Source organism: Telopea speciosissima, chromosome 8 (genome assembly GCF_018873765.1).
Source record: "Telopea speciosissima isolate NSW1024214 ecotype Mountain lineage chromosome 8, Tspe_v1, whole genome shotgun sequence".
Taxonomy (NCBI): Eukaryota; Viridiplantae; Streptophyta; class Magnoliopsida; order Proteales; family Proteaceae; genus Telopea; species Telopea speciosissima.
Window position 1 is genome coordinate 65,136,421 of NC_057923.1, and position 22,550 is coordinate 65,158,970.

Below are 22,550 nucleotides of genomic sequence, written 5' to 3' on the forward strand. Positions count from 1 at the left end.
ATGTTTCAATACTTTGAAAAGCTAAAACATTATTAAGACAAAGAAGTAGCCTAATTGACCTAAATCTCTGTACTTGATAGGTTTCAAATTCTTTACAGCAAGAATTCCAAAGCACTACGTTCAGCTATGGCTCTATAAGATCGCAAATGGTAACCAAATGCTCTACCATTCCTCGCAAACAACATGCTCCACCAAATAGTTGGTGGAATTAGGGATCACAACTCTTTTTTTTTTCTTTTGGGGAAGGCGAAAAAATAATTCAATGCCAAAAGGAGAAAAGATACAGGGCCCCCTTAGAAGAAGGGGGAAAGAGAAACAAACAGAAAAAAAGAACAAATACAACATTACAAAGCCACACCCATACTAGAACGAATGGGGGAGACCCCAAGAGGCAACAATGAGCCTATTTCTATGAGAGTCAACACATCTTGAGGGAGTCACAGACAACATGCTTCTGACATTCAAGAGGACAGTGTCCCAAATCTGCTGGAAATATCTAGATTTGGAAGTCCATCGTCTGAGGTTGTGCTCCATCCAAATGTGATATATAGAGGCAGCAAAAGCAAGCTTACCCACATCATTGCATAATGAGTAACCACCAAAAGTCATGTCCACCCAGATCCATACACGCTCAAATGGCAAGAGGCTTCTTCTCTGAGGCCAACATCCAGAAAGGAGGCAGATCCAAATCCTTGAGGAGAAGGGGCAGTCAAAGAAGAGGTGGGCAACATCTTCAGTGGCATTCCAACAAAGGCAACAAGAGTGAGGAACAGGGATGTGCCTCAGAAAAAGGAAAGACTGTGTGGGAAGGCAGTGAGAAAGGGCCCGCCATGTAGTGAAACTATGGCGGGGAATGAGGCGCTTGAACCAAACCAGGTTACACCAGGGAATAACAGGGCCTCTAGCTTGGAGAAGATTCCAAGCCCGGCTTGGAACTGAAGAGCCTCGAGGAGGAGTCAAACAAAGAAAATGTCACCACTACCATTTGGTCTTCGGGGGATACCCCACAGGGCAGACCAAATAGAGGAGAGCTGGGGGAGGGGGGATCCAATACCTTGGCCAACCTGTCAAAACCCAGACTGTAGATGGCTCTATCACCAATTAAATGAAGGACTCCTTGGGATGCAAGAGGTCAAGCCTTAAACTAGTGGAGGTGCCATCACCAATCAAAGAGTAGATAACTCCATAAACAAGAGGTCGAAGCTTCAAATTCTTTCTACAACCCCAAGAAGCGTCAGAGATAAGAGGACAATCCAAATAGAGTCATTTCGGAGGAGTCTAGATTAGAGCCAGTCAACCCAAATGCTTTTTTTCTTAATCACTATCTTCCAAATCAACTTGAGGATACCAGGAGAGTTGCCATCTTTGATACGGTCTTAACCCAAGACCTCCCTCATCTTTAGGGTAGCAAACAGAGGCCCAACTGACGGGATGCAAAAATCTAGGACAGCCTAATCCTTCCCAGAGAAAGGAACATATAAGAGCTTCAAGCTTCCCAATAATATCCTGTGGCAATCTAAAGATGCCAGACCAGTAGATATAAGCGAACTAAAGAACAGATCTGATCAACTCAAGACGGCCAGCATAAGACAATAACTTGCCCGTCCAAAGCTGGAGTCTCTTAAGCATAAGGTCTAACATGGGGGTATAGTGATGGGCAGTCAATCTGGACAGGATCGAAGGTAAACCAAGGTATTTGACGGACAGAAGACCTAAAGAGAAGTAGAGAACCCAGTCAAGTCCTTCAAGCAAGCCTTTACTTCCTCAGAACCCCAGCCAAGAACAGGAGAGATTTAGAAAGTTTGATATGGAGACCTGACATATGCTCAAAATGCCTCAAGCAGGTCATAGAAAACTCAACTGAAAGAGGGTCAAACACAACGTTTTACCCCAATAAGAAACCTGAAATTTAAAAACAGATGTCACAACCAACATGACAGTGAGTTTGGCAGAGTCACAGCCACTTAGCTGTCATGACAGCCTGTGATTACTGTTCACATTTACTATTCATATCCAGTTCTTATTTCCTTTATTTTAGTGTTTTAGTAATGCTGGATAGGTTATTTAAATCCAGTCCTGTTTAGTTATCTTTATTATTTAAGGAAAATTTCGTCTACCACCCCTGGGGTTTCAAACAATTACGTCTATCACCCCTGGAGTTTCATCTATTTCACAAACCTCCTTTGTAGTTTGAAAGATTCTTACAAACATACCCCTATCGTTAGCTGAGAACAGTTACATGATGATGTCATCGCCCAAATATTAACTAAATGCCCATAATACCCTTAATGAAGGTGCTTTTACAGCAGCAGCACAGCCTGGGCTTGAGATTGGAGAGCAGCAGCAACCTTCAAATGATCTTCTCAGTGGTAGTAACAGCTTCAATAACACAGCAGCACAAGGGAATCTCGATTGGGATGGAGAGAATGGAGAAGAAGAGAATTAGAAGGTAGGGCATAGGTGGATTAGGCTCTCTCAGCCAAGCTCCTTCAGCCCTTCATTGTCACTCAATTTGACAAGGAGAAATCAGTGCTCAAAAGCAATTTTTCATTCATCTTCTTAAAATCGTGGGGGCTTCTAAATGCTATTACAAATATATACAGGACTATGCTTGCACCTCAAGTTAAAAGAAAATAGAAACTTAATATTATAGACTTGCAACATGAAAATAGAAACTACTTTAAATAACTGGGACGGAAAGAAAATAGCACCAAAATAAAATCTTCTCTCTCCAAAAGGCGCAGCCGAAATCTTCATGTGGTCCCCAACAAAGATGTCATTCGACCAGCACTTGCAATTCAAAATTTGTCAATTGAAATTGACATTTATACCCTTCACTTAAAAACTTGAAGTAGCTAATAATTAAGGACTGATCTGCCCCACGATTCTTCTAGGAATATTCTCACCAAGCCAAATCAAGGGGCTGTGACACTGTTCATGTGAACAGTGTTTTTTATCTACATCAACCATGTACTAGACTATTGCCCCTACCATACCAGACATCAAACCATGTTTCAAAAGATTCACTTTTCAACCATTTTTTAAGCCTGATTTTACCACATGATGAACTCCCGTTTGGTATACACTTGCCAAATGAAAAAAGGGGGGGGGGGGGCTACATGCCTAAAAAAATTCCAGCCTCAAGCTAAGATTCTTCCGGACTTAGAAAACCAGGCATATGCATTGATAAGGATATGACATAAGTTGCTGATCTTAACAATTTTGAGTTTTTGACAAGGGAAGATCCAAATTGGTGGAGGGCCAGTAAGAGAAGGGGAAAATATCTGAGAAGGAACTCAGAGCTGTAGGGGGAGAGAGTTACGCCACACTCACCTTGAGCCAAAAAACAAAAACAATATCAACTTTCTATATTTAAAATCTGTCCATCGGTTACAAGCAATGCCCATATTTAAAGTTGTAAAACTGAGACTCCCTAACTGGAATGTAAAACCCAACTGACTCAAACTATATCTCCCAATCCCACTCTAAAATTAAAATAGAGTTCAAAAATAACTAGCCTATCTCCTACTTATCCTACTCAAAGCAAAACATGAGAAAGAAATAAATGTTGGACTATGGCTGACACCAAGAGCGGGGTGAGTCAGTGTATTTAAAATCTTTCTTTTGGACTGTCGGCCCCACTCTTCTGTCACTAGTGCATTCCGTAACTCACAACCAAAGTTGGCAGTTCTCTTCCGGCATTTACAACACACACACACACACAGTTGTGTAACACATCCTGCCTCCCAAGTCCCAGCCACAGGCACCCATAACCTTATGGCATGGTTTACCACTCTACCTGGTTTGCACACCCATCCTACAAACAATACACTCCATATACCTACAAGACAAGATATATGTGGTTCGGCAAGTTGCCTACATCCACGGAGCAAAGCCACTATGGGCTTCATATTTGCCCAATACTAAGCTTTTAGTCAGCTGCAACTAGTGGTGTCAATAATACCCGGCTGGCCCGAACCCGCCCTGAGCCCGGCCCGAACCCGACCCTAATCTACCAGCCAGAAGGGCGGGTCAGGGTTGAGATTTTGGCTGACCCTGGCAGGGTCGGGTCGGGCTCAAGGCGGCGGGCCTAGCCCGGCCCGGCCCGGACCCGACCCTGAATTCTTTATAAGCATTTAAATGGCTGAAAATACCAAAATACCCATAAGAGTGATAAATAACCCTAATCCCATATGGCCATATTCCCTTTTCATTTTCAGTTTTCACATTTTCAGTCTTCCCGTTCTTCTTCTTCATCCACGAGAAGCTGAGAAAGCCGCCGCTCGACGACTCGCAGCCTTCTTCTTCCTCAGTTCCTCCTTCCCAGATTCGCATCAAGGTATGTTCTAATATTCAGCACTTCATTTTTATTTGGGTCTTTCCCCATCCTCGCAACAGTGCTGCTAGTATGCGTGGATTCAGATCTGAAATGCATCTCTCTTGATCAGCGTCTGTGTTTATTGTTTTTTAAATCTTTGAAGTTTGAATGCATGTTCTCTGTGAATCTGTGATATATTTGTCTTGCTACAACACCAGCCATAAGAATTGCGGCAATAGCAACTATTTTATTATTTTAAGAACCAACGCTTCTGAATCGTTCCGGCAATCGTCGGATGCAATGCCCCCACAGCTCGTTGTAGACGTGGATTCCGAAACAAACTGCTTATCTCTAATGAAATCATGGCGACAGGTGTAAGAAATGAAAAGGAAATGGAGTCCAATCCAACCGCTTTTGTCTCTGTTCGGCGGAAAATTTTAGCTAAGAGAGAGAGAACGAGAGGAGAGAGGCTCTTCTGGGGAACCCCTCTCTCTCTCTTTCTTTACTTCTCAACTCTTGTAGTCTTGTGTGCTTAGAATGAGACTGGTTTTAAAGGGTATGAGAATTGAAGCAAATAATAAAGAATGAAATGGGAAGCTTCAAGCTTCAGAATTCAGAGATTTTTCGGCTCTTTGAAATATAATTATCATTTTGATGGGGTTCTCTACTGTGACATGCCCCATGCCGGCCTAGATTAGAAATTTAGAACTGGAAAGATGATCATAGCCACCAACCCACTTTCCACTTTGCAGATTTTCCCTATTGGCCCTTTGGTTTTAAAATATAATTAATAGCGTAGAGAAGTAGATCAGATGGTTAATTGAGGCAATAAGTGAAGTTTAATAGTCAGGAACAAGGGATTTTAATCTCACATAAGAAGGACTACACTATAAAAGATCAAGCTTTTGGATTCTGGAGTCAGGGGTTCCCTGCAGCCCTGCTACTGGTTCATTCAAATTCAAGGTTCTTGGGTTTCTAAGATTCTCTACACAGCTCTGAACGATATATCATAAATTATACAATAAATCTAAACGTGGGTCTATTGGGTTTGGCTGCCTAGGCAAGTTTTGAGGGATTCAGCATTTGTTGACAATTTTATATATATAAAAAAGTCCCTTATTTTCTATTGGATGTCAAAGGATGTCTGCTTCATACAACAACAGTTCATTTCCCTTTGAAGTTCCTGTTTCTCTCAAACCCTCAAATTTAGAGACAAGGATACAAGAGGTAATAACAAAGAATACTACTTTTTTTGTCAGTGCAGCTAATATTGACTCCAAATTTACAATTTTTTCCCCATACCGTACTGTGAAAATGAAAAAACCATGGAAAGAATTTAAATGAATGGGTATTGGGTAGTGACTAGTTTGTTTCTTGTTTCATTTTAGTAATTTTTTTTTCTAAAGTTAACCGGTGTTAGATGAACTAGCTTGAGAAGGGAGGGACAGAGAGAGTGGATAAGGGTGTGATAAGATGGTTTTTTGTGGAGAGGGAAGGGTTCTTATAATGGGTGTGAAAGAGTGGTGCTTTCAGATCAGATCTACATATAGAGCAAGTCTCCTTCTTCTTCGTTAATGTATCAATCTGAGTGGGAGCTCATCACTCACACCATGTATCAATCATATAGAGCAAGTCTCCTTCTTCTTCACTATTTTCTTTAACTTATTGTTTCAAAGATCTTACACATGTCTGGATTTTTGAATTTGTACAAATCTCAATGGAGGAAAACTCAAATCCAAGGCAGCCAAACTCAAGTTCAAATCATCCAAATTCAAATCCAGTTGAATCAAGCTCTAAGGATCCTGTGACAAGCTCTACAAAGGCACAACCAAACTCTAATGCTTCTGAGGTATCTTCTAATCCCCTCACTATAGGGTCATCTAGTGTTTGGAATCACTTCACTAAAGTTATACCTCCCAGTGGTTCAAAAACTACTAAGTGTACATGCAAGTATTGCCACAAGGAATTTGGTTGTGCAAGTGAACATGGTACTAGTTCACTAAAACAACATTTGGATAGATGTCTACTGTGTCCAAGTAGTGAAAAAAATAAGAAGCAAAAACTTTTGGATTTTAAAGTTGACACGAGTGATGGTAAGAGTACAATCACTAGTATCTTAGCTTGGAAATTTGATTATGAATTGTGTAGAAAGGCGCTTGCTCGCATGATTATTATGGATGAATTGCCATTTATATTTGTAAAGCAGGACGGGTTTAGAGATTTTTGCAAGGCTTTACAGCCTAGGTTTAATAATTTGACCCGTAACACTGCGGCACAAGATCACTTGCAATTGTATCTGGGGGAGAAAAAGAAGTTGCAAGATTTGTTTAAGAGAACTGCTCAACGGGTGTCCCTCAACACAGATATGTGGACTTCTATCCAAAATCTTGGTTATTTGTGCCTCACAGCACATTACATTGACCGAAATTGGAAATTGCAAAAGAAAATCATTAACTTTTGCGCAGTCCCATCACCACATATTGGTGAAGCACTTAGTACTGCCCTTGAGCTGTGTTTGATTGATTGGGGGTTGGATAAACTGTGTAGTATTACTGTGGACAATGCAAGCAGTAATGATGTTGCAATTCGAAATTTAAAGAGAAGATTTAATAAGAAAAATGGGTTATTGTTGGGTGGTGAGTTTTTTCATATGAGATGTGCTGCCCATATTTTGAATTTGATTGTCAAGAAAGGTCATGAGGATTGTGGAGATGTTGTAAGTAGAGTTCGTTCCGTAGTGAAGTATGTAAGGCGTTCACTATCAAGGTCACAGCAGTTTAGATTATGTTGTGAGCAAGAAAAGATTGAGTGTAAGAAAGCTTTGAGTTTAGATGTTTCTACTCGTTGGAACTCTACATATCTTATGTTGCAAACTGCTTTGGAGTTTCAAAAAGCTTTTGAATGTGTAGAAGATAGAGACCCAAACTTTACTATGGAGTGCAAGGATGGGGTCCCAACTACTCATGATTGGGAGAGAGCTAAAGTTTTATGCAAGATGTTGGAGTTTTTTTACAATGCAACTACAAGATTGTCTGGGTCTCTTTTTACTACTTCAAATCTTTACTTCAAAGAGATTAGTGTGATTGAATCACAGTTGAACAAGTGGTCAAGAAGTGAAGATGACATGATTCGGGATATGTCATTGGCAATGAAAGAAAAATTTGACAAATATTGGGGTGGTAGTGGCACTGACAAAATGAATATTATGTTGGTTGTTGCTCATGTTCTTGATCCACGATTTAAGTTGAGATATGTGAAATATTGCTATTCAAAATTATATTCTCAACATGAGGTGGAAGAGAAAATTGAGAGGATTAAAAATGTCATGGATCGTCTCTTGAGACATTACCAAATGCAGGGGTCGACAAGTAGTACAGTGAGAGTTGATTCATCTACGACCTCTTTTGATGGTTCATCAATAGATGATGATGATGATGAATTTTCGGAAAGGGTTTTCATAATGCATTAGAAGAGGAGGAGCGTTTCCATGTGACATCTGACTTAGACAAATATTTGTTGGAAGGTATTGAGAAGGAGGATGAACTCAATTCTTTTGACATCTTGAATTGGTGGAAGGTCAATAGTACAAGATTTGTGGTTCTAAGTAAGATGCCAAGGGATGTTTTGGCGATTCCTGTCTCAAGTGTTGCTTCAGAGTGTGCTTTTAGCACCGGTGGTAGGATTTTAGACCAGTTCCGTGGCTCTTTGACACCTAAGATGGTAGAGGCATCGGTATGTACACAAGATTGGCTACGACAGGCACCGGTTTCAGTTGATGTTGAAGAGAACTTAATTGACCTTGAGAAGATCGAATCAGGTAACAACCTTTTAAATTCCCTTATATCATTTAATTACAATAATAATAATAACATTATGAATGATGATTAAGTTTATTGATTTGTTCATTTGTTAAATGTGTTTTTTTTCAACTACTAACAATGATTGTGATGATGCAACTATAACTTTGACTTGATGGATGATAATGCACACTTATTTGGCGTGAACTGGTAAGGACTTGTATCCAAACAATAGTTCTTATTAGCTAATATTTTCTTTGACATCTGCTTGTATTAATAGAGTTTTTCCCTTATTTTGGGCATTTTTTTTTTCCAGGACCCTTAGATTCAAGCATATCATGGAGACGGATCATGGATGCTGCTGTGATTGATGGTTGATTGTGGCAGTATTTTTATTCATGGATGATTGTAGCAGTAGTATTTTTATGGATGTTTGTGGCAGTATTTATATGGATATTTGTGGTAGATTATTATGGATGATTGTGGTAGTATTTTTATGATGTTTGTGGAAGTATTTTATTTATGGATGTTTGTGAGAGTATTTTTATTTATGTATGTTTATGGCAATATTTTCATTTATGGATTTTTATAGATGTTTGTGAATTAATTTTTTTTAAATTTACAAGTCCCTCTCTCCCTCACTCTCCTTCCCATCTTATTCTTATTCTTTAAAGAATTTTTCAGGTTTTTTTTAGATATATTCTTTGATATATATCAATCAGGGTCAAGACAGGGTTAAAACAGGGTCAAGACAGGGTCAATCAGGGTCGGGTCGGGCCGGGCCGGGCCAGAGAAAAACCCTGGCAGGGTCGGGTCAGGGTTGAGGGTTTCTTGGCCCTGCCAGGGTTGGGTCAAGGTCAAGGTCAAGGTTTAGACCTCTAGGGTCAGGGTCAGGGTTTAGGTAGGCCCGGCCCAACCCGACCCATTGACACCCCTAGCTGCAACTGACAAATAATTACAACCCAAGTTTACCCAGCTGTTGTAATATGGGTACAAGGGTATATTTGTCCATGTGCTGCCCTAAGGGTATAATTGTAACGTCTACGTCATAAGTTTTATTATAAGTAAAGAGGGCTTGTGTCTCATTGACATATGTTTAATTCCCCAAATCCAACATGGTATCAGAGCAAGAATCAACATTGGGATCCAAACCTTAATAGCCTTGCTCATGGAACCCTAAACTCACCGCAGCCTCTCTCTCCTGGCCTTCCTTCTCATGAGAACTCTTCCCAAGGAACTGTTAATCGTGGTACTGCTGATACTTTTGTTCCTGAGAGAATGTGAAGTGTGATTTTTGTGGGAAAGAACACCATACCAAAGACAAATGCTGGAAGTTACATGGGCGTCCTCCACTTTCTCGGGGTCGTGGGCAGGGTCGTCCCACTGGTGTTGCTGCCAATCACTCTGCCACTGATGATGCGTCTACAAATTTCTCCCACTCCTCGGAGGAGCTACTTACCCTGCATCGTCTGATGTCCCAGCTCGCAACCACATCTTCATCAGCGCCATGTACGAGTGCTACTTTTGCCACTACCTAGCCACAGTCCTCTAACTCTTCTCCTTCCAATTCAGGTATTTCTTTCGGTGGTCATTGTGCCTTGGTCATTTCGTTCCTTGGATAATCGACTTAGGTGCCACCGAGCATATGATTGGGCCTCCTACTCATTTTTATCAATATTACCCTTTGTCAGGTACCAATCGAGTTCGTGTTACTGATGGATCCCTCTCATCTGTTTCTGAAAAAGGATCCATCAAGTGTTCCCTAAATTTATCTCTTTCATATGTTCTCCATGTCCCTAATTTTTCTATTAATTTATTGTCTATTAGTAGTCTCACTCGGGATTTAAATTGCAACGTGACATTTTTCCATCTCACTGTATTTTTCAAGACTTGAAAACAGGACGTACGATTGGAAATGGTAAATTGGAGGGTGGTTTATACTTGCTGGAGAACTCTCCATCAACTTTGACTATTGTTGCTTCTCTCCCTAGTTCGTCTACTTTTGCGTTATCGGAGTTACACAGATGGCATCAAGTGTTCCCCAAATTTATCTCTTTCATATGTTCTCCATGTCCCTAATTTTTCTATTAATTTATTGTCTATTAGTAGTCTCACTCTGGATTTAAATTACAAAGTGACATTTTTCCATCTCGCTGTATTTTTCAAGACTTGAAAATGGGACGTACGATTGGAAATGGTAAATTGGATGGTGGTCTATACTTGCTTGAGAACTCTCCATCAACTTTGACTATTGTTGTTTCTCTCCCTGGTTCGTCTACTTTTGTGTTATCGAAGTTACACAGATGGCATCGTCGTTTGGGTCACCCCCCCCCCTTTAGGAACTTTATCAAGGCTTTTCCTTGATTTGGTTAAACAATGTAATCCCAATAGTTTCTTTTGTGATGCTTACATTTTTTCAAAGCAGACTAAAGTGGTTTATCCAATTTCTGATAATAGAAATTTGTTTCCGTTTGATGTCATACATTCTGATGTGTGGGGCCTTGCCCGATGTATGTCTATTTCAGGGTATAGATGGTTTGTTTTTCCCTGTTTTCAGTCCTTCCATAAGATGGTCCACACTCAATTTGATGACAAGATCAAGATTCTTAGAACAGATAATGGTAAAGCGTATACGGATGGTTCTCTCCAATTGTATTTATCTGACCATGGGATAATCCTCAGACTAGCTGTGTTAACACCCCTACCCAAAATGTTGTTGCTGAGAGAAAGAATCGCCATCTCTTGGAAGTAGCTCGTTCCCTCATGTTTGCGATGACAGTTCCTCCACAATTTTGCGGTGATGCAGTTCTCCTGGTTACCTATCTTATTAATAGGATCTCGTCATGTATGTTGGCATCTCGCTGCCCTCTTGACGTTCTCCTGGGTTCATCCTCATTTATAGTCCCAACAAAGGAGTTTCGTTGTGTGGTTTTTGCTTCGCAACCATCAGGTTGGTGGCAAGTTTGATTCCAAGGACTCTAGCATATTTTCTTGGTTATTCTACCACTCAAAATAGTTACAAGTGCTACCATCCCCCTTCGCGCAAGATGTATATAACCATAGATGTGGTCTTTCAAGAATCTGAGCCTTTTTTTTCTCCTACTAACCTCTTTAGGGGGAGTCTTATCCTAGGGAAGAGATGTGGTTATTTAATCCCATAGAAATACCGATGGAGGATGAAGAGCTCAAAGAAAGTATGACAGGGCAGGAACAGCAGCCCACGGTTACTTGTGCTCTCAAAGTCTTTGTTCGCACTCGAAGAAAGAAGAGCAAAAGGCAAGTAACCAAGACCACCACCATCACACCTAGCCAATCGGCCTTACCGGATTCAAGTTCTGCACAAGTTCCTACTGTGTCTAGTGAGTCTCTATCTCTCCCCTCTAGTGATCCAAGCCTCGTAAACTCAAAAGAACTTGTACTCAACATCTCATTTCTAATGTTCTTTCATATGATTCTCTTTCTCCATCCCATACTTTTATTTCTTCTTTGTCTTCTGTTTCCATTCCTAATATCTGGCAGGAATCCCTGGCTAACTCAAGATAGAATGAGGCAATGAACGAAGAAATGAGGGCTCTTGGAAAGAATGACACGTGCGATTTGGTACATCTTCCTCCAAGAAAGAAATCTATAGGTTGTAAATGGGTCTTCACAGTTAAACAAAAGGCTGATGGAACAGTTAACAGATACAAAGCAAGATTGGTTTCTAGAGGATTCACACAGACATATGGGATCGACTATCAGGAGACTTTCGCACCAGTAGCCAAAATGAATACAGTTCAAGTTATTCTTTCCTGTGCAGTCAACCTAAGATGGGATCTTCAGTAGTTGGATGTCAAGAATGCATTCCTCCATGGTGAGCTTGAAGAAGAGGTGTACATGGATATTCCACCTGGATTTGCATCCCAGGAAACCAATGGGATAGTCTGTAAACTAAAACGAGCTCTGTATGGATTGAAAGAGTCTCCCAGGTAATGTAGACTGTATACCAAAGGTAACAGTCCCAATAATAGTCCTCAAACTCCAATAAATTCAAGTGGAAAAATTCAGACTTAGGTAGGGAAGATAAGCAGTCAAATCTGAGAATAAAGTTCAAATCAGGAAGGCAAATTAGTACGGTTTCAAATAGCAACAACAACAGAACAAAAGGGGGTCTCAAATCTGGTTCGAGTGAGGTTTGCAGAGGCAGCAATAGGAGCAGGAGTTAGGGGGCCCAGCAGGGATCGAGTGGCCCTCTTAGAGAGTAGAACAAACTCTCAAAACCCTGCTGTGATTGAATCCCAGAATTAGAAACCACAGGGGATCGAAATCAGTAGACAAGGCCCAGGTTCAGCAAGGTTCAAGTGGTCTAAACAGGCTTGAAAATTGATCTTCAACAACACTTATACAGAGCCTTCTTGCACAGCAACAGTAGCTTGCAGCAGTCACAATTGAAGGGGCAGAAATCTTCAAACAGCAAAAGAGAACAAAAGAAATAAAGGAGAAGGGAACTCGAGATAGAGGTGGCTGATAGAAGATAGGAGAAAGGGGGTAAAGATGGGTTTTCTCAGCCCTGGGCCTCTCACCCACAGCTATCCCAGCCATTGAACAGGGAATGTTCTCCCATAACCGATAGCAAGCATGGCTTGAAAATTCTGTTATTCAATTGTGATCCTCCCTTACAATAGGGGGCTTATCAATAGCTTAGGCAAGCTTACAAAATAGAAGGTAGAAAATTAGAAACTAACTAGAATTAGGAACTACTAAAGCTTTATAATCCAGCCACATACAAGAATAATCAAAACAGAAACTAATAAATTTAGTAACTAAACAACTAGGATTTGACTGGTCAAAGACCAGCATCCTTGTCAAAATCGTGGGGCTGCAACTTGGGTCTTCTAGAAGGCAAGCTGGGCTAGCTCGATCTGGTCTTGTTTGGCTGGCTCGAGCTGGTCCTGTTCTGGCCCATTAGGACCTGGTTCAATGCTTGGTTCTTCTTCTTCCTTTGGTATGCTGACCAATCATAGGATCTACATCTCCAAAGCTGGTTTGGTTGATTTCATAAAGCCACGGTATCCATTGGTTATAGACAAAGTAATGCAGATCATACTTTGTTTATTAAGAAGACGGACAGCCATATTACTACCTTGATTGTCTACGTCATAGTTCGAGACCTCGCGAGATCTCGCCGAGTTTCTCAGTTTTTTGAAAAATGAGACGAGACTTAAGGCAATTTTCAAAAGTATGAGATTTCGCCGAGATCTCAGATCTCGGTTCAATATCTCGTTTTGAACCATTTTTATTAGCCATCTTGTCCATATCTCGTCGAGATCTCAGATCCCGGGTCGATATCTCGGTTTGATCCATTTTTAATGCTCATCTACACTTTTAATGCCCACCCAAGTTACTCTTTTAATGCCCATCTACCCTTTTAATGGCTCATCAACCATTTTAATGCCCATCTACCCTTTTAATGGCCCATCTACCATTCTAATGCCCACCTAACGTACTCACTCTTAGTCTCTTCTTCCCAAAACCCCCAAACGTACTCTCTTAGTCTCTTCTTCCCAAAATCTATTCTCTTCTTCCCAAAACTACTCTCTTTCTTCAATTTTTGGATGGATTTCAAGACTTGAACTGTGATTCAGCTGCACATTTGAAGATTCAACTACACATCTTCAAGATTCATCACAAATTTGAAGGATTAACAAAGGTAAGCTATTTTTCCCCAAATCTATTTTTTTCAAAAAAAAATGTTCAATCCTTGGTAGATTTATGTCATTTTAAGATATGTTACACAACTTTGGACGCTCTATCACTTGATGGAGTCCGAATTTTTTTTTCTGTTATTATTTTTTTTATTATATTTTCTACAAAAAAATTAATTTTTTGAAAACTGAAATTGAAAACAATAGGATGAATAGTGATTGTTTGGAAGTGATTTTCATGTATCATGGACAACTTTGGATGCTCTACAGCCTCATGGAATAATTTTCTTTTTTCACCCATTAAAAAAATTATTTTATTTTTCAGAATTAATATATATATTGTAAAAAATATATAATATTAAGGAAAAATACCTGTTTTTGTTGGAAAATTATGCACAACATATGTACATAATTTCCAACTTCAAATGATGCCAAATACATCATTACATTATAATATTTTATACTTTAAGGTATAAATGTTTTTAATAAAAATTCAAAATTTTATTTTTAATTAAGAAATAAATACTAAGTTTAGGGGATAAATAAGATATAGTTATTTGATTGTTCTAGTAGCTTAACATTATGTTTAATAGTTACGAATACAATACTTTAAGTCTTTCATACATTACTTTAAGCATTTAATAGTTACTAATACATGTTTTTTTATGTAACAGTGTTCAGAGTAAGACATTTGGTATACAATGGGGGACCGTGTTGATATAGCATGGCAACATGGACTCTCGATGTTCGAGGATAAAAAGAAGTCCAAGTGTAACTATTGTGGAAAGTTGCTATCTGGAGGAGCCACTAGGTTAAAACAACATTTGGCTGGTACAAGTAAGGACGTTGCCTCATGCAGAAATGTTCCGAGCCGAGTGAAAGTGGCTATGGCCCAACACTTGAGTGGAGGACGAGCAAAGAAAGCTGAGAGGGAAAGACAACAAATAGAGTTTGATGAGGCAGTGTTAGAGAGGCTTGGTGTAGAGATCCATGGAGGAGATGATACTAAATTTAGGCCTACACTTGGTGAGTTTGAATCAAAGGCTAAGTGAAGAATTTACCAGCAGACTTTGCAAGAGAGTAGACGAAGTTTGCATTATGAGAATATGAGAAGATATGAGCAGGCAAGAGGAGCTGGTGGATCTGGCTCAACTGCACCAATGCAACAAGATGAGAGGAGGAGAAGCACTGGCACAAGACACATCCCACAGCCCCCAACCCGACCACAAGCACATTACTTAGATCCCATTTTTTAGCAGGATCCATCTACTTTTAGGCAACAAGATGCCTACCAGCCAACCATTCCGCAAGTTTTTGGTGGTAAACAAGAGGAAGCACGGAAAGCCTTAAGCAAGTTCATGTTATACAATGGTATTCCAGCTAATGTAGCACAAGGAACATACTATAATGCATTCCTTGACGCTGCAGGGAGGGTTGGCCCAGGATGGAAGCGGCCTTCACCACATGAGTTATATAATGTATATTTGCCTCAGGAGGTAGAGGAGCTGAAAGGGTACATTGAGGGTTTGAAGCCAAGGTGGGAGATGTATGGGGTTACCCTTTTGGCTGATGGTTGGACTGGACCTACTAGACAGTCAATTATCAATTTCATGGTAAGTTGCAATGGGAAGGCAATACTCTTAAAGTCTGTCGATGCATCGAAGCATATAAAGGATGCATCATACTTGTATAAGGAACTGAAGCTAGTGATGGATGAGATAGGACCAAAGAACATTATCCAAATTGTGACAGGTAACGGTTCTAACTTTAAAAAGGCTGGAGAGAAGTTGATGAACAAGAAGAGTAAGACGATCCGGCTCTTTTGGACTCCATGTGCAGTACATTCCATTGATTTAATGTTGAAAACCATGCGGAAGAAAACTTTGCTGGCAAGTGTGGTCAATAGGGCAAGACAAGTGACCACTTTTGTATGTAACCATGGTTATGCTTTAGCCAGGTTGAGGAAAAAATGCAATGGCGATTTAATAAGGCCTGGTGTCACTCGATTTGCCACCAATTACATTGCATTGAAGAGCTTTCAGACGAAGGTGATAGGTCTGAGGTCTATGTTTGCAAGTGAACAGTGGTTTGGGTGACCAATTCTGGAAGGACCTGCATAAAGTTGTTGCCATATTAGAGCCAGTGGTGGCAGTACTAAGGATGATTGATACAAAGAACAAGCCTACCTTGCCCCACATTTATGCTGCCCTTCAGAAGATGAAGGAAATGGTCAGAGCTGCGATACCCCAGAGTACAAGGTCATACACGAACATCATTGATGCGCGGTGGGAGAAGCACTTGAGTCATTCAATGCATAAAGCTGGTGAGTTTAAGTGTTGATGCATAAAACTGGTGAATTTAAGTGTTCAACACTTCACCATACTTCACACTTTATATGAGTTTTGACATTTACATATTCAAACTCAAAAGCATTAAGTCACTAACAAGTTATATTCTTGGTTTCCACTTTACCAGCATACTATCTGAATCCAAAGTATTAGTACTCGCATAATCTTGGGCTAAACACAAAGTTGTTAGTTGCAGCTCAAAATGTTATTGCCAAATTGGAACCCAATGCCAAGACACAGGCTGAGTGCAATGATGAGGTGAGAGTATGGGACTTGGTACTTTGGTAACAAGTAAAGGAATGTAATTACTAAGTAGTAAATATTAATGCCTCTAACAATGTTTGAAATTTGAAATGAAAACAGATCCAAAACTTCAAAGAGGCCTCAGCAAGTTTCAGTCGAAAAGCTACAGTAGAGGGTAGACAAAAGTCAGACCCTGGTAGGTTGCATCACATTACATTTATGAATTATAATTTTATCCCTTTAGAATGTGCATATTCTTAATATTCTATATTTGTAATGCAGCCGACTGGTGGGTGCTTTATGGTATAAGTTCACTCAACCTGAGGAAGATAGCAGTGAGAGTGCCCTCACAAACTTGTTCATCCTCCAGATGCTAGCGCAATTGGAGTACATTCTCATTGATCCGCTCGAAGAGGCGGAATAGATTGGGCAGGAAACGACTGGAGCAGCTGGTGTATGTACATTCCAATATGAGACTAAGGATGAGGCACATACGTGAAGGAATGGACACCAATGATAAAGAACCCATCGAACTAGCCAACATTTTCCAGGACTCTGATGACGATGAGGATCCCCCATTCCAGTGGGTGAGGGATCGTGGTACACCAGATATGGATCAACCTGGGGGTAGGCCCGACCCCACCATCGTGTCCGTAACCAATACAGCTGTTGAGGACTATATGTCGCAAGAGGGGCGTGCACATTCAGGGTCACCGAGACCTTTTGGGGCTGCAATAGGAAGTGTTGCTGATGATGATGATGATGATGATGATGGTGGTAGTGATGGTGATGGTGATGACCCTGCTACTAGTAGTGGTATGCGAAGTGGTGGTGGTATGCGAAGTGGTGGTTATTATGATGATCGTCATGAGGGGATGCGCGAGCAGTACCAGTATGATGCGGAAACGCAGGCGGAACCTGTGCGTTACACAGGTGAGTCTCAATTTACGCATGCCACACAGGATCGAGACCATGGTGCCCAAGCTACGTACAAGAGAAAGAAGGGTCGCAAACAATCACAGGCTCAGGACGATGACATGAGTATGAACACCATGCTTGCAAGTTTCGGAAGCATGACTATAGATACTACTAGTAAGCGACAGTCGTGGCATTCATCTTAGCCTCATCATGACTACGATTATGGCCAGGATAACACCGGTTCCGAACATAATGGCTATGGTTAGTTTGGGCAGTCAGCACATAACTTTGACAATCAAAGCACTGGGTCTGGTTTTGGGCCCATATTCCCAATCCCAAACCAGCCATACTCATACATGCCTCAATATGACAGTAGTAGTGGATCTCACGCCTCAAACTAACCGCCTCCGCCTCTTCCATACCCTAGGATAAAGGAGTTGGAATATGTTGATGACAACACTTATATGAGTGTTGTGGCAAACTATGTGCAAAACTACAGTAACACTATGACATGGAAATTCTATGTGGATATGGTTGGGGTTGAATACATTAACATATCACATTTTATGTAACATTTGTTTAAAGATTGATGTATTGTACACTTTAACAATTCTAATGCAATTTGGTTTGCGCAAATGCTGTCAAATTGGGAATTGATGCCATGAACCCTCTTCCCCAACCCACCCCTGCTCCGCCTCCTTCCCCCTCGCCGCCACCTCTCCCTGCAACTCCCGGCGCCATTTTCGGCGCTATCTCCCCTCTCCCCCTGCTTCTCTTCCCCTCCCCCTACTGCTCCTCCATCCATCGCTAACCCCGCCACCCCTCCCACTGCTTCTACCTCTGGCCCCAAAAACTGGTCATCCCTGTTACAGCCTTCACCTTCCTCTCCTCTCAATACATCCCTCCACTACGCTAAACCCTCCTCTGATAATGGAGTGCCTTTTGCCCTCTACCCAAACTCCATCCTCTCCCCTGAATTCTCTAAATGGTCCTCCAGTCTGGTTGGACACTTCTTGGGTGCCCATCCCTCCTTCAACATCGTCCAAGCCTCTCTTACCAAGCAATGGAAAGCAGCAGGATTGCTTGAAGTCCACCTCCTTGACTCAGGTGTGTCCTTCAAGTTCTTCTCCGATGAAGCTAAGTCTCATGCCCTAGACGGAGCCCCTTGGATGGTAGGCACCAAACCTATCTTCCTTCGTCAATGGCATCCCCATCTCCTCCTCCACAAGGTCGACCTCAACACCATTCCCTTGTGGATCAATCTTCCAGGCCTTCCTCTACAATACTGGACCCAAGAGAGCCTCAACCGTATAGGCTCTGTTATAGGTATTCCACTTCGCACAGACCTGCGCACCCTCAAGTTGAACCGTCTCTCTTTCGCCAAGCTCTGCGTGGACATCTCTGCCGATTCTCCTCCTCCATCGTCCATCTCCATCAAGGAAGAGGATGGATTCTGGTTCGAGCAGCCTGTGAGATACAAATGGATTCCCCCCCCACTGCCAGCACTGCAAAATTTTTTGTCACTCAACCACTACATGCCCAGGCTCGATGACCCTTGCCTTGCGTCACAGAAGAAACGCAGCCTTCTCCCCTTGCAGTTCATCTCCCTCCTTCGACTTCATCGGAGATGCCTGCATCAGTTCTTCCCTCTGAAGACCCCGCCATCTCTACCTCGACTACTAGTCCTTCAACTTCTGAGAATCGTGGTCAAAAACCAAAGAGACTTCACCGCCGACGTCACTGTCTCAGCCATCGACACCAAGGCACCACCGCCGCCGATGCCGCCGGCACCATTGCTAGTTCTACAGTGCCTGTCCCTGATACCGAGGTCTCTCAGGCCCTTACTACGAATCCTCTGCAAATGTCAGACTCCTCGATACCTGAGCAAGTCGCATTATCCGAAGAACTGGCAAAAGAGAACTTCGTTTTTGGAGCTTCCCCAACCGTGGCTCCGTTGACATCCCTGCAACTGTCCACGAATTCCACTCCTGAGTTTGGAAGAGAAACTGGCTTCTCACCTACCCCCTCTGGGTCGCCTTGCAGTTCCCCTGACGAGCTTGATCCTTCTGCAGGTGTTCCTATCGAGACCCTGACTGTGAAAACCGCAACAAATTTAAATTTTTGGAACTTGTGTGATTTCAGGTTCCAGCTCTGAGTCTATGGTTGCTTCGATGCTATGGGCCGCATCGGTCCAGGATACAGATGAATCACTCTACACGCCTATGGAGGATTCCAGGGATTCTTCCCAACTTGCCCTTCTGGAGTCAAAGAACCCCGATGGAACCCCGCACCTGACCTACCTGTGCCTGATCTGCTGCCTGGATAGCATGCAGAACCTCTCCCTCAATTAAAACCACTGTAAGTATGATTTATTTGTATTTTATAGTGTATCGTACTGACCGATTAGAGTTAATAGGGGTAGTTTAGTAATTTGCCTCTATGGGACCCACATCCCCAGTGAAGAATCCTATTTCCAACATTTACCCGTACCCGGATTACCCCTGATGTCATATGACATCATTATATAATTAGAATAAGCTATTAGGTACGAAATTCTATTAAAAATCAGACTTAGGAATTAATTTCTTAAAAACAGATTTTTACTTTTTAAAACAAACAGCCCCAAACTTAACCACTACCTACATATATACCATAATTAATTTTAAGAAACCAATTTACAAAACAGATTTTACTTTTTAAAAACAAACACTTAACTAAACCACTATATATATATAACTGAGTCATTACACTATTACTGAGGCCTGGGCAAAACCTGTTCTAGCCTTCTCTTCCCCTCTTGTGGCCTTTGCTAGAAAGCTTCGCAATGTAAAGGAGTCCCTTAAGAGCTGGAACAAGGCTATCTTTGGTGATATTTCCATTCAAGTTGCTGATTGCAAGGAGAGGCTCCTATCAGTTCAGGTACAGCTGCAAACTGATATGCTGAATATTTCTCTTGCTGAATCTGAAAAAGATCTAACTGTGGAGCTCAATACTTTGCTCTCTAGGGAAGAGAGCTTCTTAAAGCAGAAATCAATAATCAAATGGCTTGATTTAGGCGACTCAAACACTGCTTATTTCCATCGGTCTGTCAAGGCAAATGTCAATGTTAACTCCATCATCCAGCTCACTTCCCCTGATGGCTCTATAGCTACCACTGTCAAGGATATAAAGGAGCTGGCTGTTAAGCACTTCAGTGACATTTTCAATGCTCCTCTTCCGGATCAGGTTCCTCTGCAAAGTCATCTGCTGTTTATTCCTGCCAGCCACTTGGAAGTTTTGAGTTCTATCCCCAAAGACGAGGAGATTTTAGATGCAATTCACTCCCTCAAGGTCTCAGGGGCTCCAGAGCCGGATGGTTTCAGCATGGGCTTCTTTCTTGCTGCATGGGATATCATAAAGGAAGACCTCATAGCAGCTATTGTCAGCTTCTTCTTTAACCCCAGTCAGATTAAAGGGGTCAATCACACTTTCCTTTGTCTTATCCCGAAGAAGGAGGGTGCCTCCTTGATGAATGACTATAGGCCCATTGCTCTCTGCAATATCACCTACAAGTTTATTGCAAAGATCTTAGCCAGAAGACTCAAGAGTGTTGTCGATCTGCTGTTCAGTGATAACCAATCAGCTTTCATCCCAGGCAGCAACATCTCTGACAACATCCTCCTTTGCAATGACTTAGTAAGAGGGTTTGACAGGAAAAAACATTCGCCCTCTATTCTCTTGCAGATTGACATTCACAAGGCTTTTGACTCTCTCAGATGGGATTTCATTTCTCAAGTTATGCTCAAGATGGGGTTCCCTATGCCTTTTGTCAACTGGATTAGTCACTGCATTTCCTCTCCCAAGTTCTCTGTTCTCCTCAATGGCAACCCGGCAGGCTACTTTGGTGCTACTGTAGGCATTTGGCAGGGGTGTCCTTTATCTCCATACTTGTTCACCTTGGCTCTGGAAGTCCTCTCTAGACATTTGCAGTCCTGTACTGATCAGCAGCTCATTACTCCTATGCCCAAGTGCAAAGCTTTAAAGCTTACACACCTTGCTTTTGCAGATGACTTGATGATTTTCTCCAAAGCCTCCATAGCCTTGCTCGAGTGTATATTGCTTTGTCTTCGTCAATTCCATGCCACTTCAGGGCTCTGCATCAATCCTAACAAATCCCTCATCTTCTTTGCTGGTATTCCAGAATTGGACAACAGGGAGTTTCTAGACAGCTCGGGATTCCTTGAAGGCCATCTGCCAGTCAAGTATCTGGGTCTCCCTTTAATCCCAGCCAGGCTCTCTGCTCATCACTGCACTCCCATGTTGGATCTCATCAGGAAAGGGCTTCAGTTATGGAAAGCCAAGCTCCTTTCCTATGCTGGTAGACTGGTCCTCATCAGATCTGTCCTAGAAGCTTCCTACATCTACTGGTCCGGCATTTATGGGTTGCCGCAAGCAACCATAAAGTCCCTGGAATCCTTGTTAGCTGCTTACCTCTGGAAAGGCTCTGACACGCCTAGGTTTCTCCGCCCTCTCAAATGGGTTTCAGTCTGCCTCCCAAAAAAGGAGGGTGGTCTGGGTATCAAAAGGATCAAAGAAGCCAACCGGGCTGGTATTATCAAGCTCATTTGGAAGATAGCCTCTAAGAAAAAGAGCATTTGGGTTGATTGGGTTTACTCGAGACTCCTCCGACAAGACTCTATTTGGACTGTTAATGTCTCCTCTGAGGCTTCTTGGGTTTGGCGCAAGATCCTGGAAGCTCGTCATCTTGTTCAAAGTCACATCCACAATCACATAGGTGATGGGCTCTCCACCTCTCTTTGGCTGGACAACTGGCACCCTAAAGGAATATTACTCCACCTTGTCACCCCTAGGGTTATCTATGCTTCAGGTCTTCATAGGAAGGCTGGGGTGGCTGATATTCTCCATCTTGATGATTGGGCTCCCCCCCCCAACCTCCTCTCTGCAGTTAGCTCTTATCTGGGGTGAGCTTCAGTCTATCAGCAAAAGGTTGACAACTAGGGGAGATAGTGTCTCTTGGAATGCAAACAGCTCTACTACATTCTCCTCTAAAGGAGCTTGGAACCTTATCCGGCAGAAAGGTCCGATGGCTATTTGGAGGAAGCTTCTGTGGTTCAGGCATCACATCCCTAGGCACCGCTTCACCGCTTGAGGGTCTTCACCGAATGTCTTCCTACGCAAGCCTTCCTTCGCAAGCGGCACATCCAGGTGTCCAGTTCTTGCTGCCGTTGTTGGAGCAACTCGG

The 22,550-nt window shown here is 42.0% G+C and overlaps 1 protein-coding gene across 6 annotated transcripts in view; it reads right to left on the reverse strand.

The window, feature by feature from the left end:
* The window catches only part of LOC122671317 (membrane-bound O-acyltransferase gup1), a 137,947-nt gene that overhangs the window by 101,777 nt on the left and 13,620 nt on the right, over positions 1-22,550 (reverse strand). Inside the window, exon 1 of one of the 6 annotated variants that reach the window (XM_043868465.1) lies at positions 6,328-6,335. The exons of the other annotated variants lie outside the window; for them this stretch is intronic. The gene's annotated coding sequence lies outside the window, so the exon portion shown is untranslated. Of the gene's footprint in view, positions 1-6,327; positions 6,336-22,550 lie in introns of those variants that run through there. 6 annotated transcript variants of the gene reach the window in all.